This window comes from Rhinatrema bivittatum, chromosome 3 (genome assembly GCF_901001135.1).
Source record: "Rhinatrema bivittatum chromosome 3, aRhiBiv1.1, whole genome shotgun sequence".
In the NCBI taxonomy this organism is placed as follows: Eukaryota; Metazoa; Chordata; class Amphibia; order Gymnophiona; family Rhinatrematidae; genus Rhinatrema; species Rhinatrema bivittatum.
This window is the reverse complement of record NC_042617.1, coordinates 307317270-307340617: the sequence shown is the minus strand read 5'-3', so window position 1 is coordinate 307340617 and position 23348 is coordinate 307317270. Positions and strand designations below refer to the sequence as shown.

General features: G+C 45.2%; 1 long non-coding RNA gene across 1 annotated transcript in view; it reads right to left on the bottom strand.

Annotated features, from left to right (window-relative positions):
- Positions 1-6020: 6020 nt before the first annotated feature.
- LOC115088764 overlaps positions 6021-23348 on the bottom strand; it is a 38935-nt gene continuing 21607 nt past the window's right edge. The window contains exons 2-3 of the long non-coding RNA XR_003855855.1: positions 18153-18246; positions 6021-6969 (exon numbers count right to left, since the gene is read on the bottom strand). This is a non-coding gene — a long non-coding RNA (uncharacterized LOC115088764). The remainder of the gene's footprint in view (positions 6970-18152; positions 18247-23348) is intronic.

Below are 23348 nucleotides of genomic sequence, written 5' to 3'. Positions count from 1 at the left end.
CCACTGAAGTAGTTGTTCATAATTTAAAATAAGTGAAAGGAATGTTTAATAATGTGAGTGATGGTGCTTTTTCATTGTAGAGAGATTCTAGTCCCCTGAAGCAGGCATATACTGATGCCAAAACATTGTCAATGTCGGGTGTGTGAAACGGTTGTGTGAAACAGAGGCATCGTAGTGGGCCAAAGAAGAGCTTAGGAGGATGAATATAAGCTAAGTAAAAATAGTGAAAATAAGCTTTGAAATTTATTACACAAAAGAATTTGATGGGAAAGAAAATTGGTGTTGAAATTTTTCATATGAAATAATTTGATGGGAAATAGAAATGTCATGAAAAACTGTGCTCATTGATGATACAGGTTGAAGCCCATTGCGGGCAAGTACCTGGAGATTGCACAAAACAGAGCACCTTAGTATCTGATACTAATTCCCTAAATCAAAATAAAAAATAATAATAAAAAATTGTTGTGAAGTATTTACCTCATGAGTGGAGGGGTTATTGTTAATTTGTTCTAAAACACAGACTTTTAAGTCATCAAAACTGTGGGCCAACTGCAAACAATGTGATACAAGAGGAGCATTCACGCGGTTGGTTGTTAAATTGGATCGATGTTCAATTATGCTAGTTTTTAAGGGGGGGGGTGCGAGGGGAGGGAAGGCGCAAGGCAGAAGTTGCCTAGGGCACCTAATCCCCATGCACCGGCCCTGGCTCCCAGCCATAGCAATCCCTCCCCCCACCCCCACCCCTTGGAACACCAGGGGCAATAAACCATCTCAAGGAAGTGTGAATGACCCCCTTAATTAAATAAAAAAAAATTTATTGATGCTGTTGAAGCTTTTTTTTTTTTAAACTATACCTAAATTTAATAAGCTGAAAACATAGGCCGAACATATCCGACAACAACAGGATGACAAACAGATGTATAAATTGGCACAGCAGTGGGGTACGGATCTTGGAATTCTGCTAGATATTGGCGTCATTCAAGTTGCATTTGCTGTAGTGTATATGTATCTTCAACCTGCTAATTTGAGGGAGATTCAGTTCAAATTATTACATAAGATATATCTGACAAGAGAAAAAGGAGCTAAGATGAAGTTGTGGGATTGAAGTAATTGTTTAAAATTAAATTACCAATGTGTCATATGATAACTGGATGTCCCAAATTGCAGTCTTATTGAAGGCAAATTCAGGCCTTGCTGGAGCGTTTGCTGATGAGGACAATTCCTTGGGTCAGCAAAATGATTTATCTGCACTCGTTTAAGAGATCATTGACCCTCTCAGCAGGGAGTATAAAATTGTTGAGTATTTTGTTTACTATTGCTATAAGTCATTTGATCTTGTTGGAATACTGATGTCTTGCCTACATTTTGCTCATGGAAATCCAAAATGCAGGCTTATGCAATGATGGAAAAGTTAAAATGTCAAGATCTTCAGGGACACAAGTCTTTATTGCAATAATGAAATTATTACTTATTATGGAAAAAAATGGAGAAATTATTACAAACCCGAGTCAGTGGGGAATATGTGGAGTATTTGGTGTGTGAGAGTATGGGCATTTGAGGTATGAGTGGAATGGATGAGCTGTATGGCATGTTCTTATATGTATGGCATGTTCTTATGTATTGGGAAGTCTTGGGTTTAGCTGGTTAAAGAGGGGATAGGAAACAAAAAAAATCATAAAAGTTGTAATGTGAGAATTGTAATTTTGGACTACTTTATTTTAGAGAAATGGATATAGTGTTATACTTTGCCTGATTTTGTCTAGTTTCTTCTCAAATCAATACAAACAATTTGAAAACAAACATTCTATTAGTTGTGTAGGGGGGACCTCCCCCATTTTAAATGTATCATGCTCTATTTTAGTAGCACCAAACCGTTTGGGTGGAAGGAGGCCCAGGGAGTTTATTGTTTAATGCTGGTATCTAACATATTGTATGTTGCACTTGTAATAAGGTTGAATGACCACTGGATGGTATTTTAGGAGATCTGAGTAATGTAATATGTCAATGCTATTGGGTTTAAGGGGTGGTATGTTGGTCCCCTTTAAAATGTGGGTTTATGTGATTGGTGGAAGCTGGTTGTTATGATCTGCTCCTCCAGAGGGGAGGAGCTAGCAATCTGTTATGATCTGCTCCTCCAGAGAGGAGGAGTTAGCAATATGTTATAATAAGCTCCGCCAGAGGGGAAGCGTTAGCAATCTGTTAGGATCTGCTATGCAGATGAGAGGAGCAAGCAGATGGGAGTTAGCAGTCTGTTGTGCTCAGCTCCTGAAGTGGGAGGAGTGAGCACTCTAATGTAAATAGGTGAATCCTTGGGCCGATGGTAGATGACAGCGCCCCCAGGAGGATATCCTGAGAGGGACCACCGGCTAGGCTTGGGTATGGAAACAGACACAGACAGTTCTTTATTAGACAGGTTACCAGAACCACCAGAGGTGGCAGTAGTGAGCTGATGTGCCCGGCAGGGCTGAAGTCCCTCAGATACTGGAACTGCGATCCCAGGGTTGCTGAGCTGTAGAGAGAATATAGATAGTGAGTAGACAGGGTATGTTGTATACATAGCCAGTAGTAGATGATACACTCACATAGATTCTTAAGAAGGCTCAGTAGCTGGAAAGAGTTAGGCCCTCGAGAAGCAAGTACCTGGTTCCAGGGAAAGCTCTGAGAGAGTGATGGTAACTCACAATTGTCTGTATCTGTAATGGCTTCCAGGCAGTAGAGAATCTTCAGTGTATTCAGGAACATGAGCCCTCGAGGCGAGTACCGGTTCCTATATGCAATCTGAAATAGTAACTCACAAATGTCTGTACCTGCGATAGCTTCTAGACAGTACAGAATCTTCAGAGTGTTTAGGAACATGGGCCCTCGAGGAGCGAGTACCGGTTCCTATCTGTAATCTGAAATAGTAACTCACAATGTCTGTATCTGCGATCGCTTCCAGGCAATAGAGAGTCTTCTGAGTGTTCAGGAACATAGACCCCCGAGGAGTGAGTACCGGTTCCTGTCTGTAGTCTGAAATCAAAAAAAGAGAGCGAGGCCCCCGAGGAGCAGGTACCCCTGGTAAGTCCGAGGAGGCAGAGTAGCATAGAGAGAAGCGGGTCCAGATGAATCCCCGCAATCAATTCTTGCTAACTCAAATTGTAAGCGTAAATGAAGACCTTTTATGTTGGAAGCGGATGACATCAGTATAGGGGGACACCCCTGAGGTTTGCGCCCTTGCTGGTACATACATTGGAGCGTGCGCACGCCCTACTTCATCAGAAACATGGCGGATCCGCAGCGTCGAGCCAATCCGGGGACACCAGGGAGAAACGGCATGGAGACGCCGTGGCAGCAAGCCGTCCATCAGACCCAGAGGGAGTCGCCACAGAGGTAGAGAGGGTGGAGCAAGGGCGAAGAGTAGTCACGAGCGCAACACTGGTTTAGCAGAAAGCACACATTTGGGAGGATTTGGCAGGAGATGGCCCTTTCTCAGGTTGAAGTTGGTGTGAGAGGGATCCCTAGGATGTAGTAGCCTAGAGTAACCAGCCTGTGGGCTGGTGAGTTTGGGGGTCACCCCAGTATGAAGTGGGGCCCTCCAGGGTTTCTTTCCTTCAAGAAAAGAGGCCATGAAGTAGGTTTCCTCCTCCTCCCAAGGAAATGTCCAGGAAGAAAGGGTGGAGAAGGGGCGATTCCTGCCTTTGAGGAAATAGCCGAGGAAGGAGAAAGAGCTTTTTCCAAGATGAAGAGTGCCCCATGAGGGATTCAGGGCATGAAGGATACCAGGGAGACCTGCATGTTGCTGGAGGGGAGACGTGGAGAGATTAAAATGACACTCAAATGAAGAGGGAGTCATAAGTAAGCCCTCATTTCTCACAAGGGTTTGGGTCTGGTGTTTAACATGAAGAAGGGTCTGGGAGTAACATGCCTATTCAGTGTGACGTGAGGGGATAGTGATGTGGGATGGGAAAAGTATCCAATGGTGTGAAATGTGAAAATTGTACTATGGAGAATGTAAACCTTATATTCCTGAAAAATGTTTGGAATGTAGAGTTGGGAGATCTAGTTAATGTTCAGATGAAGGCTGAAAGATTGACCTTGTGGGGTATTCTATGGTACTTGTTGAGCTCGGGGGTGGACCCCTGTCCTGTGGCAGTACAGGGACTGTCCACAGTGGGCGGAGCACAGAAGGAGACAGAGGCGGTGTACAGCTTCACCACTGGAAGCCCGAGGTTCCCCCGGGAGGAGACCGTAGGGACCCGGGCCACTTAGGTGGGCCTCGCAGGGTCTCCTGGGAGAGTATAAGTCTGGCGTGCCCACAGACATTAGAGGAGCGCTATCGGGTTCAAGGCTGGAAACAGGTTGGAGGAGAGCGAACCAATATAGAGATGGTGAGGACAAGGCTAGGGACAGAGCCAGAATCAAGCAAGGTCAGGCGAGCAAGGTCACAGTCCAGGAATCAGTCTGAGAAGTGGTCAACGAAGAAGGGTCAAGATCCAGAGGTCAGGCAAGGTCGAAGAGCAGGCAGAGGTCTTGGGCAGGCGGCAGGCAGGCAGGTCAGAAACAAGCTGAGGTCTTTGGCAGGCGGCAGGCAGGCAGGCAGGTCAGGAACAAGCTGAGATCTTTACCAGTAAGTCAGTCTGGGGTAAGACCAGGGAGACGAACAACAAACACAGGAACAAGCAGGGCAAGCAAGCAAGTACAAGCAGGAATGGAATTGGAACAAAAGGATCCTGGAACGAGACTAGGAACAAGCAGGCAGGAACACAAGCAAGGGCAATCTCAGGAACAAACCGACCCAATTGCCAAGGCAAGGAAGTGAGGCCAGGAACTTCCTTTTAACATGAGTTCAATCAGGGTGCACCGCGGAACTAGGCCCCGCCCTGGAACCTACATCAGTGCGGCTGGTCCGCGCGCGTAGGGGCGTGGCTAGCTGCTGAGACACCAAGGCCCGGCGTGAAGCCTGGCGTGTGACCGAAGGCCCGGCGACCGCCGCCGCGGGACACCGGGGCCTAGCTGGACTTGCAAGGGCCGCGAGGGAGACAGGACCGGGACCCGCTGTGTGACCCCCGAAGGTAAGCGATCCCTTGTGCGGGACGACCGCGGGTGGGGCGCATAACAGTACTTGGTGAAGACCTGCTCTGTTTGTATCCCATGAATTCTGTTTATGCAGTAGTTATATGCCTTTCCTATACTATTTCTGTACATAATGGCTGGATTAGAATTAGAAATAAAGAGTAGTGTTTATCTAAACGTGGGGTGATTCTGCTTAATGTATTACTGGTGCCAGCACTAAGGGATAGTTTTAAGGGCCAGAGTTCACAGAGCGGAGGAGGATGGTTCTTCTCCCGTTCCAGTCCAGAGATTGTAAGCTACCCCTACTGTCTCCATCTGGGTCCACTTCATCATCTGCCTGACCCATAAATTGGAACCTATTAAATAAATTTGGGAGATGGACCCTCTCATCAGTACCGAAAAACCTCCTATCCTTTTATGTGCCCTAGGGTGGGGTTACAGTTTCATTCTTTTGTAACCAATAACAGAAATGTAAGGAGTTGTTTACATGTTGCCATTTGTCTTTTGAATGCAATTTTTCTTTTCTATCCTGGCATTTCTGACTTCATAAGGGAGGTAACCAGGGCTAGGCACTTTGAAATTTAATTTAATATAGCCAGGCAGGGAAAGAAGCAATATAATAAACCACTGGTTTACAGAATTATTAAATTAAATTATTTTTTTTTTAGTTATAAGTTTAGCAAAATACAAAACATAATAGTTTGTGAAAGAAACATATTTGCTATGAAAGACAAGCTCCTTCTTGTCCCTCATTTGTGGTCAGCTATAGACCACAAATGAGGGACTCATAATCAATTACAAAAAAAAACCCAAAAAAGAAACAAATTTAATCTTCAGACTATTTATCTAACAGCAAAAAATATCTCTAACGATTCCCTACATTATCGGTCTTAGCCCTGGCCTGTAGAAAAAAGTTTAACTGATCACATTTATAGAATATGCTTTTCTTGCTTTCTAATTTTACTTCACATTTACAAGGAAACCTTAAAGCAAAAGATTCTCCGCAAACTGTCACATCCTGCTTTTTTTTTTTAACCCCAAACAACTTGTGCCTAGCCTGAGTGGCCTTAGATTCAATTCATTTTTAAGGTAGAGTGTGTTCCGACAGAGTATGCAAGCTTTTGTAATGGTGGGAATAGTGTCGGAAAAAACGATGTGCACAGAGCCACTGCTGGCGAAGTATGAAGCAGCACTATTGTGACTATGAACATTGATCCGGCTTCCCTAGTTCCTCCCGCCGTTTTCCACCTGTGTTTTTCAACTTACTGTGCATAATTTTGCGTTGCCAGGAAAGATACCCGTGTAAGATTAAAAACGACATGGACAGGCATGATCAGGCACATAAGGCACTCCATGGTACTTATATTGTAAAGAATGCATTAAAATAATATGAGAGGAAAGGAAAAAGGAAAAGACAACAACAGACAAATACAACTGACACTTTTTTGTGACATCTTGAGAAATTCTGGCAGGGCCAAGAAGTGAAAAAGTCTCCCCAGAGACATTCAGTGGCCCTGTGCCATGTCAGACATGTCCACAGTCCCTGTGATAGCCGTGTGAGGCCTGAAGTTAAGTGCTGACAGATTCATGGTGCTTAGTAGAGCTGTAACGTAAGCATGGCTCTCCTAAAAACCAGAAACACAAACATTCCTAAAGGTCTTCCAAACATCCCAACATCTAATCCAATAGATTTTGGCTTGAATTCAGATTCAGAGCATAGTTCTGGAGAATCTAGACTGGTCTGTGATGCGACCTCTTTCTGCAGTTCATACAGGACATCTCTGTCTCAAACAGTTACCCCAGCCTTCTTGAAAGTCCAATATAGCCGAATCGTTGATATTAAGTTTGTAACCGTGGCTGCTTTCTGCTGGTTACTCCAGCCATCTTCATTTAACATTTACATTCTGCATTTCCAACCTAATACAGGATATTCAAAGCAGATCAAAATAAATAAATAAATAAAAGCATAATGGTACAATAAACAGTACAATAAATATATCACTAATATAATAAAATCGAAATACTTAATGCAACAGGATATTATAAAATCAATGGAACAGCCAGCTAGCATTAATTTAGTTGGCCATATATCTGTGTGGACTTACTTATTTGTTTATATAGATTTTGCTCACTGTTTTCATTGGTATCTCAAAATGAGTTACATTCAGGTACCAGTGGGTTATCAGTTGTATTGTCACTCTGTAGTAGGACAGACCAATCAAGAATTGTCCTAGTTCCTCTTACTCTTATATAGGGTCATTTGCTGCTTTAGGTTCTCCAATGAGGTTACTCCAAAGTTTCTCTTCTAAATCATTTTAAAGATGCTGAAATATACCAGGCAGGAGGAGTTATACTCAAGGAGGTCAATATTCAAAGCCATTTAGATGGGTAATGCACAAGTTATCCATCTAACTTGCAAATTATCCATCTAACTCACAAGTTATCCATCTAACTCTATGTTATCCAAGTTAGCCATCTAACTCCAAGTTAGCCATTTAAATGTTTAGTTTAAATATTGACCTCAAAGAAGTGGGTTGCCCCACACTGGTACAGAGAATTAATGGAAACAGGACTGAAACAGGCACAAGTAACCCAAAATCCTTAATGTACTCATTTACCACACTCAGCCCATTGATTTTTAATTTCCCTAACTGGCCTTCTAAAGTTTCAAATGTAGCCTCTGGGCAACATGTATAACCCAGTGAACCCCTAAATTTGAGACACCTAGTTACTGGTGATTTTCTGCCAGGTCATCAACCCAGATCCTTTTAAAACGTGTTTCCTTTTGCCAATTTTCATTTTCATTTAATTTATTGAATTTATTAATCACTTACCATAAATATGGCCCAAGCAATGTACAAATGAAAATAACATTCATAATAACATATTTTAAAAAATGATAAAAAAAATATGGTAATAAAAGACATAATAAAATAACAAGACATCATAAAAATCTCAAGCTGCTTTTGGAAAAAATTGGAAGGTGAAGGCTGCTGGTAGACCCAAACTGTTTTATTTTTTTTAGAAAAATACCACTGCCCTTAGTGGTATAATACAGAGTAGGTCTGCACATGCTCTGAATAGCAGGGAGGTGAATAGTTTCTAGGGATGTGCATTCGTTTGCAACATATTGGCAATCCACAACGTATATGCCATATTCGTTGTATTTGTGGGGGTCATGAAACGTATGGCGAACCCCCATGAATACAACGTATCACTAACGAATAAACCCCCACCCTCCTGACCCCTCCAAGACTTGCCAAAAGTCCCTGGTGGTCCAGTGATCTCCTGCACTCGGGCCGTCGGCTGCCAGTATTCAAAATGGCACTGATAGCCTTTGCCCTTACTATGTGACAGGGGCCGACATTGTTCCTACCATGTGACAAGGGCCGACCAATGGCACCGGTAGCCCCAGTGATGGCTCCAGGACCCCCGCTGGACCACCAGGGACTTTTGGCAAGTCTTGGTGGGGGGGGGGGGACTCCTGACCCCAAGGTAGGAGCACAAGATGGTGCCGGCAGATATACCTCATGCATATTCATTATAGATAGCTTGAAAATTGACCTGTTTTTGGCACTACAGGACTGAAGCTGCCTACCCGAGATGTAGATTTAACCCATTTGGAGTTTTCAGCCTGGAAGAAGCACAGACTTCCAGTCACAGAAATGTGAACACAGTTGGATGCCCTTCAAGTATATAAAGAAAGGAAGTGGAGAGCAACTTATCCCAAGAGAGTAAAATTAAAGTGATTCTGATTGCCCAGAAGCTAGGTCCAGTGTTACCTGGGTGTGCAAACCATGCAATTGCTTGGGGAAGCACACCTGGGGGAATGGTGGTGGTTGCTTGGAAGATAGGAAGAGGCCTGGTGGAGCTGCCAATGGAGCTGAACACACTGGCAGCTGAAGACTACAGAAAAAGAGGCCCGGCGCAGAGCCACTGATGGAGCCCAACCCGCTGGTGCTTGAAGACTGCAGAGGGAGGCCTGGCACAGGATCACCTGTGGAGTCCAACTTGCTGGCAGCCAAAGACTAAAGAACAGCTTGGCTAAGTAAGAGAGATAGGGAGTATGTGTTTGTGTGTGTATGAGAGACAGCATGTGTGAGAGAAGGAGGGTGTGTGTATGTATGTTCGTATGTGCGTATGTGTGTACAAGCAAACCTAATTTCTGTACAGTCTCTAGTTTTCAGCCTTCTGCAACATCATGGGACATCAATGTGATTCTTATTCAGGTGATGAAAGCCCCTTTGAGCTATTTGACTCTTAGTCAACCACAGTTCACATACCTCTGGAGATACACAAGCTACAGGAAGGGAGCACTACTATTTGAAGAGTACAGCTGTGCCAGCAGCTCCTTAACCCACTGGCACACCTTTGCTTCACTCTTCTGGCTGCAGGCAGCAGCCAAAATGAGGAAGCAGGAGCAGCAGTGCAGGCAGATGATGCCATGCGTGCAGCAGGACGCAGGAGGTGGATACATGAGGCAGAACTGACCACCCCCGCTGAGGCTCCTATGTATTTGAGCCCCCGCTATGTGAAAGCTGCTGCTTAGCCTTGCTACTGATAAAGCTGCTATCAGAGAAAGACAGGCTGCAGGTAAGAGAAGACATTTTTTCTATGGGATGAGGAGAAGCCTGTGGAGAAAGAGGGAAGAGTGAGATGCTGAAAGACTAAGGATTGGAGTAGAGAAGGCTTAGAAGGAGTGGTAGCTGAGAGAGGGGGTGAGGACAAGGGGTGGCTGAGAAACAGGGTGACAGAGAGCGGTATATAGGTTAGGGAGCAGGAAGGCCAAGAGAAAGGGGGTGGGGAATAATAAAGAGAGAGGTTGGTGGCTGAGAAAGGGCTTGAGGTAGGGAATGGTTTAGAGAGGGATGACAGAGTAGGAAGAAGAGAGGGGGCCAAGACAGAGGGGGTAAGGAGCAGGGGGAAAAAGTGTGTGTGTGTGTGTTGGGGGGGGGGGGGGGTCCAAGAGAGAGAGGGTAGGGTGCAGAGAGAGAGAGAGAGGGAGTGGTGGGCAGGACAGGAAGAGATGGAATTTTGGGGTCAGGGAAGAGAGAGGGGAAGCTGTTGTCCACAACATGCAGGGGGAAAGAGGATCAGGAAAACACTGGTATTGGACAGAGGGTAGGGTAAGAGAGGGTGTGAGGGTGTGAGGGTGGAGGGGGAAAGAAAGGGGGTAAGAGGACAGGGGATACTGGTGGGGGTGCTATGTTAGAACCACAGAGACCCTGCTATTTAGGATGGAGAGGGGAAGGGGAAGTTATTATGGGGCTGCCAATCCCCTGTTATTTTTATGGTGGGATGTAAGTGTTACGTTGGGGCCACAGAGTCCTTGTTTTTTTTTGTAGGGGTGAGAGGTGTTATGTTGGGGTGATTGAGCCCCTGCTGTTTTTCGTGGGGACTGGGAACTGTAATGTAGGGGCTGCTAAGCACTGTTCCTCTCTTTCATACCCCTTCTTCAAAAGTTTAGTGTGCCACATAAAGCATAGTGCTGGGTTTATCTTTTCCATTGGAGATATTTCTAAAAAAGTTTTGAAGTTAGGAGTACTTGTTGCTTAAATGGTTGAGAAATACTGACCTAGATGGTTCCATTTTTGGTGGTAGTCATTTCAGCCTAGAGTGTCATGGTAACATTTATTTATTTGTTATTATTTATTTATTAAACCATCTTATATTCTGTGATTTCCATATCGTTCAATGCAGATTTCAATAAAAACATGCATAATAAACAGAAATAAAATACATAAAACATAGTAACCACAATGATTGAGTCTGTCGTTAATGATGATGTATGAATTTTCAGTGCTTCCCTTTGATTATATTTACTTATGTGATGGGGAGCCCATTTTTTGCCCCTTAAAAGTTTACCCTGCCCTTTGCAATAATGTCAGAAGTTGCTTCAGCTGGTCTGAGTGCCCTAAGAATGTGACAGAGGTCTCACTAGATTTTGACTAAAAGTGATGTCAGTGTAGTGTAGTGTCAACATGATAAAGGATACCACTCCCCATTGTGAGGGATTGTGAGAGAGGGTATAAAAATCTTGCACCCATGTGATGGAAAGGGAGAACTGAGGATTTTGCCTGCTATGCAGCCTCATCCTATCCTGCTACTGCCTGCAATGATGCCTCCCTACCAACAGAGGCCTCTAATGAGCTCTGCTTCCAGCACCTCAATGACTACCTGACTCAGCCAATGATGCAGCCTCCTCTCCACCAGGGGACCTCAGCGAGCTTAGCCTCCAGGGTTGTCAAGCTCCTGCTCAGTACCTGCACCACACCCAACCTCCAGTCCTAGGTAACCCAGCTTTGCCTGTTTCCCCTTGCCTTCTCATGGAATCATCATTCGTTCTCTGACCTGGCCCTTGTTTCCTTGTTCTATGCCTTGTGGCTTATGGGCCTTCTTGTTCTTTTGTCCTTGTTCTGCAGCCTATCTAGGCCTCACCTTCCTTGTGGCCTATGGGCCTTCTTGCCCCTTCTCTTGCCTTGTGACCTACGGGTCTTCTTGCTTCTAATACCTTGCTCTGTAGTCTTTTCAGGCCTACCCTGCCTTGTGGCTTATCTAGAGCTTTCCCCTGCTCTTACCCTTTGGCCTACTCTAGGCCTACCCTTGCCTTGTGGCCTCCAATCCTCTCTTAACTAAGGGCCTTCGGGCCAATAGCCTAATGGCCTATGGGTCTTTTAGCTTTGTTGCTTTCAGGCTTATATGTTCTCTTTTCTGTGTTACCCTGGTCTGCCTTGTCTAAGTCTGCCTTGTTTGGTCTTGTCCTTGTCTGGTCTAGTCATGCCTTGCCAATCATGTCTGATTCAGTATCTTGTACTGTCCAGTTCACTGTCTGTTCCAGTATTCTTTCCAATCTTGTCTGTACCTGTGTCCTTGCTTTGCCTTACCTTGTCTCAGTCATTGTCTTTGCCTAGTTCCAGATCCTGCCCAGTACCGAGCCTTGCCTGCACTTCATGTGCAGCCTATCCAGCCTGTCCAAGTCTTGCTCCAGACTATCCAGCCTGTTCAGTCTTGTTCTTGTCTGACCAGCTTTGCTTCCACTTGCATAGATTTACTATGTACTGCCACCACACTGGAGTCCTACTTGCCCCCAGAACCCAAAGGCCCAACCTGCGGAGGATGGGGCTGGTTAGGTGGAAGACCAGCCCTAGTCCTGCCTTGCTGTCCTGTACTACTCATGGGGCGATGTACCCCCAATCTAAAGATCTTACAAGGAATAAAGAAAAGAGAAGTCCAAGATCTGGAGTTCTGGTCTGGATGTTGTCTCTTTAGTTTAGTTTAGTTTATAACTTGATAAATCACATTTCTTACATTTGTAAAACAAGGCAATACACAAAAAATTCTCACGAGCTGTACCAGTAGGTCTTGTCCCTCCACAGTGAAGGTCTGAGAAGGAGTGGTTCCTGCTCAGAGCAGGTAACTGAGACCTGAAGGAGACGCATTGTGTTAAGAAGAAGGATTTCAGTAGAAAGAAGTCCTGAGAGTCCACTGAAGGAAGAAGTGTTCCTGAGGAGTATCTGAGTCTAAGGAGCCTCTTACAAAAAAGGTTTCCCAGATTCTGCTGGATGAGTGAACTGGGAGGTTTCAGGAATAACACTGAGAAAATCTACAGAGTGCTGGCTGATCAAGCAAATCAGCCAAAAAAGGGACAGAGAAGATTCCATCACCCAAAAGGTACTTCAAGGGCCCAGGGTGAAAGGGTACCTGCTCTAAGAGCTGACCTGTTTGGGGGTGTGTGCAGAGAAGACATGAAAGAGACTGAGATCTTTATTTTTGTATTATGGACTGTGTTTGCTGGAGTGTGCTACCACTGGTATACTTGTTTTGGACTTTATTTTTCCTGTCATTAGTTCAGTAAAGATTTATATTTTGAACAATAGAACTGGAGTGAAGACTGAGTGTAATGAGCCCAGAGAAAACAAAACCCTAAGGGCCCTGAAAAGATGGTCTTTTCCCCCCTCTGCAGGAACCCTGGAAGGTCATGGGGGTCTTGCATAGTCCATGCCCTTCCTCGTATCCAGGAACTGACCAGTACAGGGGCTACATTTATGGGTTCATTGATGTGACATATGATCAATCCTTGACTCACAAATGAGACCATGCTACTAATGTTGGTAAGAAGTAGTGGCTATTCCCTACATCAACTTGACTAATAGCAGTTTATGGACTCTCTAGGAACTTGTCCAAACCTTTTTAAAACTCAGTTGAGCTAACTGCCTTAACCACAATTTCAGAGCTTAATTGTGTATTAAGTGAAAATTAATTTTCTCCGATTTGTTTTAAATGTGTTACTTGCTAAGTTCATGGAGTTCCCCTTAGTCCTTCTATTATCTGAAAGTGTAAACACCAATTCACATTTACCCATTCTAGTTTTCTCATAATTTTGTAGACCTCCATCATATCTCCTCTCAGCTGTCTCTTCTCCAAGCTGAACAGCCCTAACCTCTTTAGCCTTTCCTCATAGAGGAGCTGTTCCATGCCCTTTATCATTTTGGTCGCCCTTGTCTGTACCTTCTCCAATGTATTGTCCACTGTGATGCCCAGATATTTTTCCTGGGTGGTAACTCCCAACATGAAACCTAACCACGTAACTACAGCATGGATTATTTTTCCACATTAAATTTCATCTGCCATTTGGACGCCCAATCTTCCAGTCTCACAAGGTCCAGTCTTCCAGTCTCACAGATGATATAATCCACTTGTGATATAACTACTCTGAAAAAGTTTGTGTCATCTGCAAATTTGATTACCTCACTTGTCATTCCCCTTCCAGATAATTTATAAATATATTAAAGAGCACCAGTCCAAGTACAAATCCCTGAGGCACTCCACAGTTTTGTTTCTAACTGTACAGCAGATTGCATTGCCATTTATTTGACATTGAAGTCAGTCCTTCAATGTCAGGGCCATAGTGACATTGATTGTCCGCCTAAGGTCTAGCGCCACTGAAGAGATTTGCAGGGCTGCAACACAGATTTAAACATGGAGTTTAGTCAAACATTCATGTCAATTCTGTTTGGATATAGCCTCTTGGTGGGATAGAAGTGTAATCCTCTGTATACTTGGAGTCACCTTCCCAACCTCAGGGAGCATTGGGATTGCTATCCCAAGGTGGGGAATTAAATCTCTGGGGCCGTGAGCTGGGGGCAGGATAACCTGTAGAGCTAGTAACAGGCTGAGAACACGCCACACAAACAAACCACTCTCCAGACTCGAGTTGTGTTCCAAAAAATAAATAGTTTACTGAAGACTCTTCCAAATCTAACATAATGACAGTACAGGCCGATGCAGAAATTAAATAGAATTACAGTTCCAGAAAATCTCTTAACTTTTCTCCTTATAGATCCTCTCCTTAAATAACAGTTTCTTCTTACAGTAACACAGGGTCTCTGGATACTTTGGGTTTTTTTCTTTCCTCAGTCTTTTGCACAACCTAGCCTGGTCCTCTATCTTCATCACTTAGCAAAATAGTTACTCACAAGAATGTCCTGTTCATCTCAAGGAAAATCCTTCTGGTGCAGCATCAGGATCCTTCGAGCCCCAAAAACAAGTTCTCTCTAGCACAGTTTGGCTTCTTGGTCCAGATAAGTTAAGTTATCTTTTAACTTCCAGGCTGTTTTGCACCCTCTGCTTCTTTTCCTCAGGCCTCTGGGAAAATCCCTGCCCCACTCCTGTTACTCCCTTCTGTAATCCTGAGAGAGGATCACAGCTCCAACCAGTTTCTTTTCCTTGCAGTCTGGAGCAGCCCCAGACTCAGTATAGTCAGGGTTTTTAATCACTTCTGCTTAATGACCGAGCCCCTAGTGGCTGTACCCCCTTGTCTGTCCAGAAAGGCAGATAACACCCCCTGACACACAAGTGACCCGGGGCTCTGGAATATTCCTCCAAGATAACGTCTTGCCCTCTCAACATCCTGTACACTTCCAGCAGATGTTGCACACTGTTTAAGACCATTTAGGTCTCCCAAAAGGGGGAAAACCTTTATCTCAATATAAAACCTGTTAGCACTGTTAATTTCTATAAACATTTATGGCATAGGGGCCACAGGAGATTGGGACTGGTCTATCACCATCTTCTCTTTGATGGGTAGAGAGTTCAACTCCATTCTTCCTAGAGCTCCTTATGATTTCAGATTGTATTCCCTGGTTTGTTTGTTTTTTAAATAATCAAATAAATAGAAAATGGAGGGGGTTTTTTCTCAGCAAAAATATTTCCCTCTTTTATTCTCTCCCCACACCACAGGGTTCTTGATGATTTCCTATTTTTTGTTAAAGGCAATCCTTAGCTAAGAAAACCCACTTGTGTGACTGGTGAACCTGCTTGTCTGCAAAGAAAGCAAAGTTGCTTCTCTGTAACAGCTCTTCTCAGAAGACCACAGTTCAACAGTCACACAAAACCACCTTCCTCTTTCGCTAGTCAAAACTGTTTCAAATGAACTGATGGGAGCCACAGAGCTGCTCTCGCATAGGAACCTTCACACATGAGCAGATGGAGGTTGGCTTTTTGGCCTTTCCAGAAAGCTCGGAAAGCTTCCAGTCCATTTGGCACTTAGCCGCAGTTATGTGGCCCACTTGTGTGACTGGTGAACTATGGTCTTCAGAGAACAACTGTTCCAGGTCATCGGCATCACTCTATTGCTTCTGCTTTTCCTCTGCCTGCCCTTCTGTCTCCTTAGCCAGTCCCGTTTTTATTTATTAGTTTTGAGAGATTCTCAAACCTTTTTTTTTTCCAGAAGAAAGAATGCTGTCGATTAGAACAAGCGATGATGGTATTATGAGGCTCCAAGTGAGTAGACCCAGGAACGACGTCAGAAAATATTTTCTTCACTGAAAGAGTGGTGGACACATTGAATAGCCTCCCGGTGGATGTGGTGAAGATAAAAACAGTAACAGATGTGGCGCCCCTTACGAGCTGGTCACTAGATGTCCCTAGTAGCCCACAAACCAGCTAGAAGGAATACCACATTTCAGCTCCTCCTCCAGAGGCTGTCAGTGGGTGGACCTTGCATATCAAGTAGGGGCTGAGAGAAGAGTAGGTGTGGTCTTTTGTTTTGGCTCTTGAAGAGGAAAGAGCTCTGTTAGTTTCTGTTTGCCTAAGTGAGATCTATACCCTTCATTAGGTGAAACGTTTGTTTAAGGGAAATCCCTGCCAAACGCTGCCTGCTAGTGCAGGGCCACCCTGAGGTTAAGTGAGTCATTGCATTTTTGAGACTTCCTAGATATGGCAAAACCCCCCCCCCAAGATCCGGAGGTCAGGAAACTGAAGATCCGTAGAAGTCCATGTAAGAAAAGGGGCTACAGTGACAGTGCTCACTCCAGAGAAGATTTTTAGTGAATTGTGGCCAGGTTTTTGGTTTTGAGGAGGTTCTTTTCGCCACCCTTCCTCAAATGGGGCTGGGGCTGTATCAGCTCGGTTCTGAAGTGGGATGTGGACCTTTCCTACAGAGAGGTCACATACCCGAAGAAGAGAGTGAAGAAATCAGAAGACCCTCCACAGGATCTTCATCGCCTGGGACACAGGCGCAGGCTGGGTAAGCCCCTTTAGATCAACTGAGGACTCAGGTAGGACTGTTCTTTGCTCTAAGGGGACCCTATGAAGAATAGGACTTTCCCCAGAGTTTGGGTTTTGTGGACATTCAGTGAAGTGGTGTTAGGAACCCATCAAGGAAGCTAAGTCAGTTGCACGTACACTGAGAGAAATGACACTCATCTGTATTTTCACTTATTACACCAAGGACATTGATTGCCTTTTGAAACAATCAGTAAAAGCTTTTGAGCACCCAGTTCTGTGTCCTGTTTCGTCTATCCCAGGAAAGCATCATCACAGCACTATCCAACATAAACAGCTGCACACTGATAAAGACAGCATTTCATCCCCTGGGCCACAAGCAATAGCTTTCCCCCACAGAAGGGACTCACCCCTCGGGGTGCAGCCAGCCAGAGGGGACAAATAGCAGTGACGTCAACCCCAAATAAAAAAAATTATATTTTGTGTGCCTTAGAAGAGTATTGCCCCTTCAAAGAAAAGGGTTACACAGAGTTCAAGAAAGCCTAGCAAAGAGGATCTCTAATTCTGAAGAAGTGAAGGGAAGACCAGAGATAAACTGGGGTCTGTGGCACCGCAGCAGGAATTAAATCGAGCAGACTAAATGGGTCATACGGTCCTTATGTGCTGTCATATTCTATGTTCCTGAGAGACTCTCAGTTTATTACTGGAAAGTTCTGTGCTGCTTCTGCATGGACTTGCCTCTGAGGGGCTCTCAGTATATCACTGCACAGTGCTCGGCTCTTTCTCTGCACAGATGCCCTGCGGTTATGTGAAAGTCCTCAGTGCTGGGAAGAAGTACACTCCTGGCACGCACACACACACACACACACACATTTTGTACTCTCATGCCCTTCCCATCCAGGACGCTGCCACACTTCCTTCCCCATCCTTGCTCTGTGCAGACACTGACAGAGATGGCTTTGCTAGAAACAATCCTTGTTTACCAGGGCCCTGTCTGTTGCTGTGGAGACGGATGCCGCCTGTTTGGGCTTCCATCATAACAGTGCTGTTTCTACCTCTGTTTGTTTGCTGTCAAGGTCACTTGGCTTTTGACTGTGGTGTGACAGAGGATCTCCAGAGTGTGCTCTGGCACTGTGAAGGCATCTTACTGATCACACCCTCTCGCTCACTCAGGCATCCAGCAGCAGATGAAGTTGTCATGTCACTAGTCACTAGCTGCAGCTGTGGTTGCCACTAGAGATATGCAAATGCTTTGAGGCCGAACTGGAACTAGGTGGATTCCAGCCTGGTCTGGGTTCTTATCAGATTTTTCAGATTTCCCCAGTGGTAGTGTTTGCTCTCTACTCAGTTCCCATTTCTTTTAATGTGTGTTTACTTCTGTGGTCAAGAAACTTTGTTATGAATCTTTAAAAGCCTTATACTTGGATATATTTCTTGAGTGTCTGATGGGGTAGTAACTACTTTTAATTTTTATCTGGTTCCTGTCTTCCTGATGCTTCTGCTCTCTAAATGTTTTTGTTGGTCTCAGACTATAGCCTCCAATTCTTGCTGTTAGCCGCTTTGACAAGTTTTTCCCCGATGCATGGTGTACTCACCTATCCCATGATCCCAGCTTAACACACTTGGTCCTTCCAGCCAGCGATAATTATTTTTTGCCAGGTTGCCATCATGGGAACTTTTGTTTGCAACCTGGGAAAAAGTGAAAAGCGGAGGCTAATATTAGCCCTCAACCCAATATCTTTTTTTTTTTTTTTTTAGAAAATTGCCACTGCTTTTCCAGCATAATCAACTCCCTATCTACCACCCACCCTATCTGATCCCCTACTAACACATTCACCCATGCCCAGATCCCAGCATGCACCACGCACCATCCCCAGATCCTTCCTCTTGACGCACTTGCCCACTGCCTGAAAATTCCCCCATGTACTCTCCCAAGCACCCAATATATCCACTCATCCTCCTATTTTCCTGACACATTCACCCAACCTACCTTCCTTGTGATGTACTCATCACCCCCCAGGTCTCCCCCCTTCACAGCAACACTCCCTGCCCCCCCCCCCAAACATGCTCCCACCCAACCTGACAGCAGGCAAGAGAAAGGAATGTTGCTCTGCTTTCCTCTTGCTGGTGATGGGATAGGTACAGGCAACTGCCTAGGGTGCCAATATTTATTTTTAAACTCATTTACAGATACACGGCAAAAGTTTAAAGGTTCGTCCACTGTATTGATTTATGAATAGCACCTAATCAGTCATCACTGCTGCACTAAATAAAATAATATATGGACAAAAGTGAAAAGAGGTACAATCAACTAGAATAAAGTAATCCCCCATCCGGATCTGCAAGCATACTCTACAGATTAAAAGAAACATTAGGGATAAAGCACAGGACTGCTTCTGCTGGCAAATCCAAAAGCAGCATTGTCTAAAATTATCAAGAAGGCTGCTCACCCTGTAAATATGTTGCTAGCAGAAATTTTGTGATGAGTTTGACAGTTGCTTGGTTTTGATTGTAAATATTACTACCCTTAATATAAGGCTTGGGGGTAACCTGCACGGATTGCCAGTTACTACCCTTAACAGAAACATGGGGTATCCTGCATAGAACAGCAGTTACTACCATATGAAACTTGCAGGGCAGACGAGATTGACCATTTTGTCTTTTTCTGCCATCATTACTATGTTACTATGTTATAAAGGATTTGAGTACCAATTAATCTAAAAAGGGCCAACCAATATTATAAGAAGTCTAAAGACAATAAAATCCAAGTAATCTAAATAATCTAAGAAATCTACAGCATATTTTACATTTTGGTCAGAAAGTAATCCCATGAACTTTCCCCAAATTTTATTATATATTTGCATTTCTCTTTTTAATGATTAAGCTGATTCTGATTACATACAAGCCACTTCAGTGAATTGTGTTTTCTATTATTCACCTGTGGGAGAAGTCTGCCATTGACCAGCCATAGTGAACCTGGCAGCTACTAGCATCTGAGAAGTAAGTCTTTTAGTTGCTCTAGTGGTATGAAACACTGTCCATATGTGTATGAGTGCCTCTTAATCCACATCCTCTCCAACACAGAATACTGAGAATTAATGCTGCATAATGCATAGGTCCCACTTGTATTGCTGATTTCATGGTTGTCTTTTGCTCCAAAGCCCTCAGTTTCTCAGTAAGGGATCCAAAAGCCTCTTCTTGGATTTGACATTTTGAAGATAATTCAGAAGTGACATTTGTTAATGCTGAAATAGACTTTTCCAGTGAGACCAAAGCCAACCAGATGGCATCTTATGATTTAATAGTTGGGTTAACATGGGGAGCATGCTCCACTAAGCCACAGACCTGAGGAGGTGATAGCGAAAGCTCAAAACTTCTTTCAGATGCTGAAATGGAAGAAATGTCCATAGTCCACAGAATCACCGATAACCCACCCACAGTTCCACAAACTGGTGTCAGTCCAGAAATCTCATCTACCCTCTGAGTCCAGGCCAGTACTCAACCCAACACTGCCGCGGCATCTGCAGTCACTGACCCACTCCACTGGTGCTGAACCAGAGAACACATCTGGGTCCTGCAAGCCACTATGCCGAGATCCAGCTCTGGGGGAGAAGCCCTGTCACTGAGGCTGAGAGAAGTCTCACCATCCAGCAGGCGATGGGCTCCAGGAGTGTATCCAGAGGAAGAGGACAGAGATGTTCGGTCATTGTCATCTGCCGCAAAGAGCCAGACCAAAAGGAAAAGCAGGGAAAATCCCTCACCTCACCTTCCCTTTCCATTTACAAGTCATCAAAAGTAAAAAGAGAGCAAATATTTAAGCTAAAATTACTCACTTGCACAGCTTGATGACCATGCATCTTATTCAGTGAATCCCCTATTTAGATTAAAAAAAAAATCCTTGGCATATTCACAATTTCAGTACGCATAAAATTTGCTTATTTAATCATCAGCCCCCCATGAAAAGTACCACTTGTTCTCTTCAATGAGACAAGTGTGGCCAAAGGGTCCTGGCATGGTTGAAAACTCATCGCATCGGCCCGGCAGGAACTCTGGCAGATTGCCTGCAGAGAAGGAGAAAAACTGTCCTCCTTCCAACTCTATTTCATATGCCCGCCGAACTCCCTTGAAAACTTCCCCCGTGCCCAGTCTATATTGAGCCAGGGCATACTCCTAGGATATCACTTATAAAGATATACCATCCCCTTAATAAACCTCTTGCCACAAGAACACATCACGCAAAAATCACACTTAAACTACCTGGTTTTGTACCTATGTGTGCACCAGAGGATTTTTAAAGGAAAACTCTACAGGGTATCTCCTCTTAAAAATGAGTTTGCAAGTCTGTGAGTTCAAAGTTTAGTTTAGTTTAATGAATTTAAACTGCCTTTCTATTGTAGTGGGTCTCCGTTTTGCTGCTTTATCCTTGACGAGGGGTGCTACGAGCCCTGGTTCAGGTCCAGATGGGGAGGAAGACTTCTCTTCCAGGGCCCTGGCACTATTGACCACAATCACAATGACAACCTCACATTCTATATCAGTGTTTCCCAACAGGTGTGCCACAGCTGCAATCTTTATTTTGCCTTTGCCTCTGAGCCTGCAAGATGTCTTCCTACCAACAGGGGGCGTCAGAGAGCAGCGCTTATCGGCAGCTGCTCCTGCTTCCCCTCTGCTGGCTTTTCTCTGCAATGGAAACTCCATGGGGCTCTGTTGGCTTGTGAGACCTGCTGGCCCCATGCAGTTCAGACTGCAGAGGGAGGCTGGCAAAGGAGCAGCACTTGATAAGCATTCTGTTGTAAATAGATTAGGGTTGGGGTGAGGAAAGGGAAGCTCAATATGCCAGCAGGTGTAGGGGAAAGGGAAGGGAAGTTGATGATGCGAGGAGGTGGGGGAGAGGGAAGATGATGCTTCAAAGAGATGAGAAGGAGAGGTAGAGAAGAGGGAAGACAATGATACCAGGGAGTGAGGTTGAGGGAAGGTGATGCCAGGTGGTAGAAGGAAAGGGAAGAAAAAGTGATGTCAGGGCTTGGGGGAGATGGAAGACTACGATGATGATGGTGGGGAAGAAGAGTGTAGAAGGAAAGTGATGATGGCAGAAGGTAAGGGAGAGGGAAGATTATGATAATGATGCCAGGAAGTGAAGGAGAGAGCAGGTGATTCCAGGGGGTGCAGAGAAGGGGAAGAGAAGGTGATTGGCCTGGAGGGGGGGGGGTGGTGGAGAGAGAGGGAGATTGTTGATGATGCCAGGGGTGAGGGTCAAGAGTGGAGGAGAGGGATAATGATGATGTTAGGGGGGTGGAGGCAGAGGGAGGTTGTTGATGATGATGCCAGGGAGTGAGGGAAATGAGTTGAGGCAGAGAGAAGGTGATGATGCCAAGGGGTGAGGGAGAGGGGTGGAGGCAGAGGGAAGGTGATGATGCCAAGGGGTGAGGGAGAGAGGTGGAGGCAGAGGGAAGGTGATGCCAGGTGCAGGGAGATGGAAGGTGAGGATAATGGGGAGTGAAAGGATAGGGAAGATCATGATGATGCGAGCGGGTGGAGGGAAGAGGTGGTGGAAGGTGATGATGATGATGCCTGGATTGGGGTAGAAGAAAGGGAATGTGGTGATTCCAGGGGTGAGGATGTGGGGAGAGAGACGGTGATAATGCCAGGAGGTGAGAGAGAAGGGTGGAGAGGGAAGGTGATGGTGATGATATTAGGGGTGTAGAGGCAGAGGGAAGTTGATGATGATGCCAGGGAGTGAGGGAGAGGGGTTGAGGCAGAGGGAGGGGGATGATGCCAAGGGGTGAGGGAGAGGGCTGGAGGCAGAGGGAAGGTGATGCCAGGTGCAGGGAGATGGAAGGTGATAATGGGGAGTGAAAGGATAGGGAAGATAATGATGATGCGAGTGGGTGAAGGGAAGAGGTGGAAGGTGGTGATGATGATGATGATGCCTGATTGGGGAAGAAGGGTAGAAGAAAGGGAATGTGGTGATGATTCCAGGAGTGAGGATGTGGAGAGAGAAGGTGATAATGCCAGGAGGTGAGAGAGAAGGGTGGAGGGGGAAGGTGATGGTGATGCAAGGGGCAGTAGAGATGAGGTGGTGAGAGAGGGAAGTGATGATGATGTCTGGGGGTGGGGGAGAGAGTTGAAGAGAAAGGGAAGGTGATGGCAGGGAGTGGGGAAAGGGGTAGATGTAAAAGCATGATGATTATACTGGGGAAGGGGGGGGGGTGCTTCCAGGGAGTGAGAGAGAGGGGGAAAGGGAAGGTGGTGATGATGATGCTGGGGTGAGGAGAAGAGATGGAGGAAGAGAGGGAATGTGATGATGCCAGGGAGTGGGGAGGGGGTGAGAGAGATAGAAGGAAAGGGAAGATGGTAATGATGATGATGCTGGGGTGAGGAGAAGAGATGGAGGAAGAAAGGGAATGTGATGATGTCAGGGGGTGAAGGGGGGGGGGGGGAGAGATAGAAGGAAAGGGAAGGTGGTGATGATGATGATGATACCAGAAGTGAGAAGGAGAGAAGGGGATGATAATTCCAGGGGGTGGGGGTGGAGGGAGAGGGAAGAAGCTGATAATGCGAGGGGAGAGGAAGAGAGATGGTGGGAGAGGGAAGGTGGTGATGATGATGTCAGCGGGGTGGTGGAGAGGGAAAGTAAGAAGATGATTCCAGGGGAGAAGGGTGATTATGATTTTGGGGAAAGAGGGAGGGGAGAAGGTAATGATGATGATGCCAATTGGATGAGGAGTGAGGGAAGAGAAGAGGAGGTGATTGGTGTGCCACAACAAAGTGAACCCTGTGCTAGGTGTGCC